Source organism: Moschus berezovskii, chromosome 25 (genome assembly GCF_049115385.1).
Source record: "Moschus berezovskii isolate FMDL1 chromosome 25, NW_MosBer_1.0, whole genome shotgun sequence".
Lineage (NCBI taxonomy): Eukaryota > Metazoa > Chordata > Mammalia > Artiodactyla > Moschidae > Moschus > Moschus berezovskii.
In genome coordinates this window covers 4,161,491-4,169,489 of record NC_142484.1, presented here as the reverse complement: position 1 = coordinate 4,169,489, position 7,999 = coordinate 4,161,491, and the positions used below count along the sequence as shown (strand labels likewise).

Below are 7,999 nucleotides of genomic sequence, written 5' to 3'. Positions count from 1 at the left end.
GGAAGCAAGGCCAAAAAAAATAAAAAGAGAGATATGAACGAACTTATTGACAAAAGAGAAACAGACTCACAGACTTAGAAAATAAATTTATGCTTACCAAAGAGGAAAGGTGGGGGAAAGGATAAATCATAAGTTTGGGATTAACATACACACACCACAATACATAAAATAGCTAATCATCAAGGACCTATTATACAGCATAGGAGACTCTATTCAATAACCGGTATGAAAAAGAATCTGTAAAAGAATAGATATATGCGTGCGTGTGTGCTAAGTCACTTCAGTTGTGTCTGACTTTTTGCGGACCTGTGGACTGTAGCCCACCAAGCTCCTCTATCCTTGGGATTCTCCAGGCAAGAATACTGGAGTGGGTTGCTGTGCCCTCCTCCATGGAATCTTCCCGACCCAGGGATCGACCTAAATCTCTTATGTCTCCTGCCTCGGCAGACAGGTGCTTCACCACTAGTGCCCCCTGAGAAGCCCAGATATATGCATACACATGACTGAATCATTTTGCTGTACCGGAAGCTAACAGAACATTGTGACTCAACTACTTCAATATAAGATAAAAATCATTTCATTAAAAAGTCTTAAACCCATCAAAAGAAAGTAAACTGCTATCGAAGGGCATTCCTGAGACCCGTGGGAATGTGAATGCGGGCCGTCTGTTGGTTAACAGTCTGCGATGGTTCCGTTTCCTGAGTTTGCTCCTTGTGGTTCTGTAGGAAATGTCTTTGCTCGCAAAGCATTTAGAAATAAAAGTGTCGCATCCACAGCTAACTTTCAAATGGTTCAGAAAAACAGGCATGTAGGAGAGTAAGGAGGTGCGTCCCAGGCGGCTCAGGGTTAAAGAATCCGCCTGCGAGGCAGGAGATGTGGGTTCGATCCCTGGGTGGGAAGATCCCCTGGAGGAGGGCTTGGCAACCCACTCCAGTATTCTCGCCTGGGAAAGTCTATGGACAGAGGAGCCTGGCGGGCTCCAGTCCACAGGGTCACAAGAGTTGGACACAACTGAGCACGCCCACACACAGAAGAGTAAGGACACGAACATGGCAGACATCAGTAACTGGAGGAAGGGGGGAGTGGCGGTTTCTGATGCTGTTCGGGAAGCGTCTCTGGAGGTTTGGAATTTTTCAAAAGTAAACATAGAGGGGGAAGCCCCACCCACTTGCCTGGAACCCACTCAGGGCTTCTGGTCCAGCCAGTGACTGACCCACTGAGGAGGGGTTTCCAGCCCCCAGCCAGGTTCCCAGCCTCGCTCCCTTTGAAGTGCAGCAGGAGTGCTGGGATTCCCCACGACTGCTGTCGTCACACCATTTTCCAGAGCAGCAAACTGAGGTCCAGGAGGCCACGTGGCTGACCCACGGCGCCACGCACAGCGCAGCACCAGGAGGGGTGGAGAAATCGGGCTATTCTGGGTCCTCCAGGGGCGTGTCTCCTGGATGAACCGGAGTCACGTTGCCTCCCTGATGTCACAGGACATATTTTCCAAGGCAGCCGTCCCCTGGGCACTGACCCCAAAGGCTCTCCAGTCCTCAGAGGCTCTTCCCCACCCCTCCCTGCCAGCAGAGAGTGGCTCAGTCTGGCTTCCATCGGGAACTTCTTTTCGCTCATAAGCAATGCTGGTTTCTCTGTCTGTTTGTTGGTTTGTTTGGCTGCACTGGGTCTTAGCTGCTGCACTCGGGATCTCGGATCTTCATTTCGGCATGTGGGATCTAGTTCCCTGACCAGAGATGGGGCCCCGGCCTCCTGAACTGGGAGTGTGGAGTGTTAGCCCCTAGACCACCAGGGAAGTCCCTGCGATGCTGTTTTTAAAAGTGGGAAGCCATGTTTACAGACTTGGGGGCTGGGTCTCATTCCATAGTGGGGAGTCAGCCCCTCTTTGAAGGGGTTACCTAAGAGGCAATCCCAAGCCTGGAAAATAGGGAACAACCATTTTGGGAATCAGAAAGTGGTGAGAAGCCCAGCTTCGACCCAATGTTCCAGAGCATTCTGCACCGTTTACTTCTGCACAGTCATCACTGCGGGGCTGAGTCCAGGCTCCAGGCCAGACACTGTGTGCATGTGTGCATGCCCGTGAATGTGCGGGTGCGTGTGAGTATGTGCATGAAGGCGTGTACTCGAGTGTGCTTGCTCGTGTTCCTACGTTTGTGTGTGTGTGCTTATGTGCACTTGCTCCTGGGACCTGTGGCTCTGGCCGTGGCCCCCCCAAGGGTCCCGTCCCCATTTCACAGCTGAGGAAATGGAGCTCAGAAAGGACCCTCGCCTCCTTTACAGAACTTCTCATCAAAGGATGGTTTTGGCCATTGGTCCTGTTTTGCCCTCTGCCCGGTGTCTGAGAGCTCCATGGTGGGGGCACTGGAGGTGTTGGCAGGTACTGGAGCCCCGGGGCCCCGCCTGGCCCTAGCGTGCACCTGACCTGATAATGTCACTGAGGGAAGGAGGGGGAGCCGATGAGAGCTGAGTCCTGAGCCGCCCAAGCCTCCAGCCCTGTCTTTCTGGAAGGTCAGCGGAGACCAGAGGTATTTCTGTTTTGAGGCGTTTAAACAGATGCTCTGACCTCAGCTCCAGCTAGGGTTTCTGGCTGCGCATACCACAGACCAAGGGGTTGGAGATTCCTTCCAGAGGCTCCCGCAGCGGGCTGGGGACCAGCCCTGGACCCAGCTTCCCCATCTAGGAAATGGGACAAGACTGGCCTGCAGAGGGCGGGCCCCGGGGGTGGGACCCAGGCCCCGGGCCTGTCTGGAGGGCTGGTCCCCGCCCCCAGCATTGCTGCCGAGTGGCTCCCAGCCCAGCTGGCCTGCACCCCACCGCCTGGCCCACAGGAGCTGGTTGCAGCCTGCCCCCCACCCCAAGACGGCCCCGTGAGCTCCCAGGTGACCCGACCCCTTGTGTCTGCTCTGAGTTTCGTCTCCTTACCGTCTGCAGGACGCAGCCCCTTTCTGAGATGGGGAGACTGAGGCAGGGAGCAGCCAGCCAGCTGACCTTCACCCGTGGAGGTAGAAGGGTGCTCCCAACACCTTCGCCCTCTTTCCCACACACTGCCCGGCCCGGAGTCCTGGTTCAGGTGTCCCTACAGAGCAGCATTGGCTCATTCCTGGTCCCTGGATCCTGACCTATGAGCCCCCGAATTTCTGTCCCGTTTTCCAGGAAGGGGTCAACAGCCTCAGCACCTTCTGCAAGCTGTTCCTGATCCCAGGATGCCAGGAATCCATTCCATGGATGGGCCATGTCCTCCCCATCCTAGGCTGGCCTTGGAGGAGACCTGACCGAGGCCTGCCACGCACAGGCTGCTCCTCCCCACCAACCCGACCCCACTCCAAGCGGTCATTTGACTGGATTCCAAGGCCTGAGTCTGGTAGCGGCCCTGTGGTCACTCCAGGAGGCTGTGTAAGCACCCCCCGAGGGCTTGTGGTTGTGGGGGTGTCCCCTGCAGAGCTGCTGGCCCCCAGGCAGTGGAGGGGACCCTTTCCCAGCACAGAAAACCTGGCCTGTGGTGGGCAGAGCTTCCTCTTCCATCTTCAGCATCTAGTTCCCATGGTTTTTGTGTCTTTTCCCAGTTCCTTCTAGAAGCTTCCTCAGGAGCATTGGAGTAATGGGATCTGTTTGATGCAGAGAAGATAAGCATGATCCCTGGGCAAGGATGACATGCGAGGTTGTGAAATGTTCCATGTTTTTAATAAAGTTTTGCTTAATTCAAAAAAAAAAAAAAGAGAGAATTGGAGTGATGGGATGTGTTCCCCTGGGTCACTGGTCCCAGTGACCCAGACAAGTAACTGGGCTGAGCCCCGGCTCCTCTGCCCTTTCTGACGTGAGGTCGGCAGCCGCACTGGCCACAGGGGAGGCCCCTCCCGCAGCCCTGAGACACCCCCCCAGCGGGCATTACGGCCACCCGCCTCCCATCAGGCCGCAGGCGATACTCCTGAGGGGTGGCCCTTGGCTTCCCGTCCTCTCTGACTGAGAATCGCCTGATGGCCTTTCCGGGCACCTCCGACGGGTTAGGCTCCACCATGATCCAGGTCCTCACCCCTGGCGAGGTCGTGGCTGCCCTTTTGGAGGGGCCAGGGCGCTTCCGGGCAGCAGCACAGGGCTCTGCGTCACTGTCCAGGGGTGACCATACACATGACCCCAACTGGGGCAGCTGGCACCTGCCAGCCGGTCTCTCACCGTCTGGAGCCTGGAAGCCCAAGATCTCGATGTGAGCAGGGCTGCTTCTTGCCCGAGAGTCTGAGGGAAGTTTTCCTGCCTCTCCCCTATAAAGACACTTGTCACTGGATTTGGAACTCTTCTGGGTAAACCAGGACGATCTCAAGTTCCTTGATTCGATTACACCTGGGAAGAAAGAAAGTTAGTCACTCAGTCGTGTCCAACTCTTTGCAGCCCCGTAGACTGTAGCCCACCAGGCTCCTCTGCCCATGGAATTCTCCAGGCAAGAATTCTGGAGTGGGTTGCCATTTCCTTGTGAAGACCTTTGTCTGAATAAGGGCACACTCTCAGGTTCCGGGTGGCATCCTTGGGGGACGGGTCAGTCCCCGCCAGCAGGCCGCTCGGTCAGCGCTGCCCCACACTGTCCATTGCAGCGCAGTGGGCCCCACCCAAGATGGCTCCTCCTTTGCCCAGAGAGAGGGCTGGTGGGTGGCCGGTCTCAGCGTCCTGGAGCAGAGGCAGGGGACGTACCTGTGTGTGTGCACGGGGTCCTCTGGAGGGGACCTGGAGAGAGCCAGGAGAGACACCCCAGGACTGGCCGGAGAGGATCATCCCGGGAGAGGGCTGGGCGGCCTCTCGACACTAGCTCACTAAGGGGCTCCCCTCCCGGCACCCTGGGGGCCGAAGGGCCCATTGGCCTGGCTTCCTCCTGGCCTGCCAGGGTCCCAGTGCGCCCTCCCCAGGCCCCCTGCACTCTGGAACACCCTGGTATAGTCCCGCCAGGCCAAACCCAACTACTGGAAGCTGGGCCTCCACGTCCCATAGCAGGCGAGGCCTGGGGAGGAAACCTGTGAGTCTGAAACGGAGGGAAGGCTGCATGCTCGGCACTAAACAAGCGGTCAGGTGAGCGGGGGAACAACCCAACTCTTGGGTCCCCGATTAGAATCATCTCCACGGGAGGCTGAGCGCGCAGAGCAGGACACCAGCTGGGTGCACAGCGGCCTTCTGACTGAAAGCAAGAAGGAAAAAAGAAGAGAAACCCGCGCTGAGCTGCAGGAAAGGACGACTCACCCGTTTCATTCCTACTTGCCTGTGTCTGTGTTTTCTCTGTCTTCTCTACGAGAAAACGGGTCATCTTTAAAATCGCAGCACAGAAGCTCTAGAATCGACTATTTCCAAGACGTTGACTCATCGCACCAAAGGATTCCCGAGGTGACTCCGATTGGTCAACACTGTGTGGCCACACGCGGGGGTGTCTGTGCGCCTTCAGTGGTCAGAGGTGTGCGGACAGCCCAGCCTCACACGTCCCCAAGTGTCACCTTCCTCCTAAACATTCCCCGGCCCTGGGCACAGTGGCCCGGCTGCTCCGGCCCTGCCAGCGGGAACCTTCCTGCCACTTCCCTGGAGGCTCAGGGGAGCAGCCCTCTCTGGTGGAATCCGTGCCTGCCCCAGGCTGTGACCTCCTCCCGGGGGCCAGCCTCTCGGGCCACTTTGTGCTCACCAAGCAGGCTTTCAACTCTGCAAAATGCTTTTGCGGTTCACGACCATGCCTCCTCCTCCCAAGGGCTCCATGAAATTCTCTGAGACCTGTCACACCCAGCGAATCGGGAGGGCTTTGATTTAGCGGACAGATGCTTGCCAGCTGACACTTGGAGAGACTGAAGGAGGCGGGGAGAATTAAATAAGAGGTGGGGTGTCAGCTCCCAAAAGGTGGCATATCTCTGCCCTAATTCCTCGACGCCCAGAGTGGCTCAGAGGTCGGGGCTGCTAACGGGCAGGGAACAAATTGGGGGCTGCCACCTGTGGCTCTTCCAGGGGGGAGGGGGCTCCCTCTTTACAGTTCAGGGGCCGGTTTACTCTGAGCAAAGCCCCGGTGCTCTAGGGTCTGACACTCACCTGCTTTGTGGAGCTCCCCAGCCTCTCTGAGCTTCTTCCACGATGCTGATACTTACAGGAAAGGCGGATCAGAAAGATAACCCAGGCCTTAGGAGGATTTGTTGATCTGCTTCCTAGTCTTTGTGAGCCGGGGGCCCCTGGCACAAGCCTACCACGCACACTGACCCAGGCCGTGCACTGCATAACTCCGCAGATCCTGGGGCGATGCAATACAGCAACGCTGCCCAGATAACTGTGGGTGGGGTTAGGGAGAGAAGAGACTCAGGAAACCCTTCTCCCCCGACACAACGTGACACACCGTGACTCTCTCATCTGTGTTCCTTTACTTTCACGCTTCCCCTGCTAACAGCTTTGAGGGTGTGTCCACCTGACTGCTGCTGTTTCTCCAGCACCTAGCACGCACCCAGCGTGACGGAGCTGCTGGGGAAATGTTTCTGACAGGAACACAGTCGGGGTTCGTGTGCAGGGTGACAATGGCCAAGGGGCAATTTGCAAGCCACAGGCAAGCCCGGAGTTCCGGCGGCCGCGGGTGGACCATCTTCACTCTGCGCACCGCCCACCCGGTTTCCCCATGGGAGTGTTGAAGAAGTCGGGGTTCGGGGTGTGGGTCAGGCGGGCTCTCAGAGACAACACAGCTGCTGACCTGTGTCTGGCAGGGAGGGAGGTAGTAAAATGATGGCCTTGCTTTCCACCTGCAGCTGAGGGAAGACCGTGGGGCCCCAAACTCGGGCCTTCAGTGCAGAAGGGTATGTACAGTGGCTTCCAATTCAGGACAAACAGAAACCCAACGTGGCAGGAAAAAAAAAAAAAAGGAAACCAACCTCAATGTCCAGCTCCTGTGCAAGGTTTGATTCTCACCCATGGGCAGCTGTGCCGGTTTGGGAGCGAGGGGGATTTGCCGGAGCTCAAGGTACTTAATAAACCCAAGCTTTTAAACAATACCCATGTACAAGCCCGTTCTGATTATAAAGCAAATGTGCCTGTGATGATAAAATTACACAATCAAGAGGGCAGAAAATGAAGCATAAACTTAGCTCCGTGCTCAGCAACCCACTTGCTAACAGGTTTTGGCTGGGACTTCCCTGGTAGCTTAGATGGTAAAGCGTCTGCCTACAATGCGGGAGACCCGGGTTCAATCCCTGGGTGGGGAAGATCTCCTGAAGAAGGAAATGGCAACCCATTCCAGTACTCTTCCCTGGAAATTCCCGTGGACAGACGTGCCTGGTAGGCCACCATCCATGGGGTCGAAAGAGTCAGACACGACTGAGCGTCTTCACTTTCACTTTCTCCTCTCTGAAGCGGCCTCTGCACACCCAAGCACTTACTGGGGAGCCTTTGGTTTTGTGTGGGTACATACTGACCCCACTGCCATTTCAAAGGGGGCTACATAGAAAAGTTGGCTTTAAGAAACAGCTGGCATCGTTCTGCAATGTAGAAGCTCCGAGTGCACCACAATCTGCAATCCCACTGTCCAGCAAGATCGGCCTGCCCCACCAGCCCTTCTGAGCAGCTCCACCCCTATAGCTAGAGCTGAAACAGTCCAGCCATCCCTCTACAGGGGAATGGGTAGATGAAGCATAGCATGGTCACACTGTGGGATATCACACAGCAAAGGAAGATGGACGAACTCCAAGTCCACGGGGCCACAGGAGCAAAACTCACAAATGTAAGACAGAAGGAGAAGGCAAAGCACGGAGCAGCTAACATTAAGAGGTGTGTCCAGGCTCAAACAAGGAAATTATTTTCACAGGAGTCAGAAGGGTGGTTATTTGGGGGAAAGGAGGCTGGCCCGGGGCTGCAGCGGGGCCAGAGGAAGGGTTCCTGGTGCCGAGGGTCTCCTTCCTGTCTAAGTGTTGCTCCTGTAGATGTTTGCCTCGTAACTGTTAGTGAGTCTGTTTCACAGATGAGCTCATTTGTGTCATATTTTAGATTCCACACAGAAGTGACATCGTGTGAC

The 7,999-nt window shown here is 56.1% G+C and overlaps 1 non-coding gene across 1 annotated transcript; it reads left to right on the top strand.

Annotated features, from left to right (window-relative positions):
* Positions 1–3,572: 3,572 nt before the first annotated feature.
* Positions 3,573–3,678, top strand: LOC129549120 (U6 spliceosomal RNA). Its single transcript, XR_008684482.1, has one exon. It is a non-coding gene; the product is annotated as a U6 spliceosomal RNA (small nuclear RNA).
* The last annotated feature ends 4,321 nt before the right edge of the window (positions 3,679–7,999 follow it).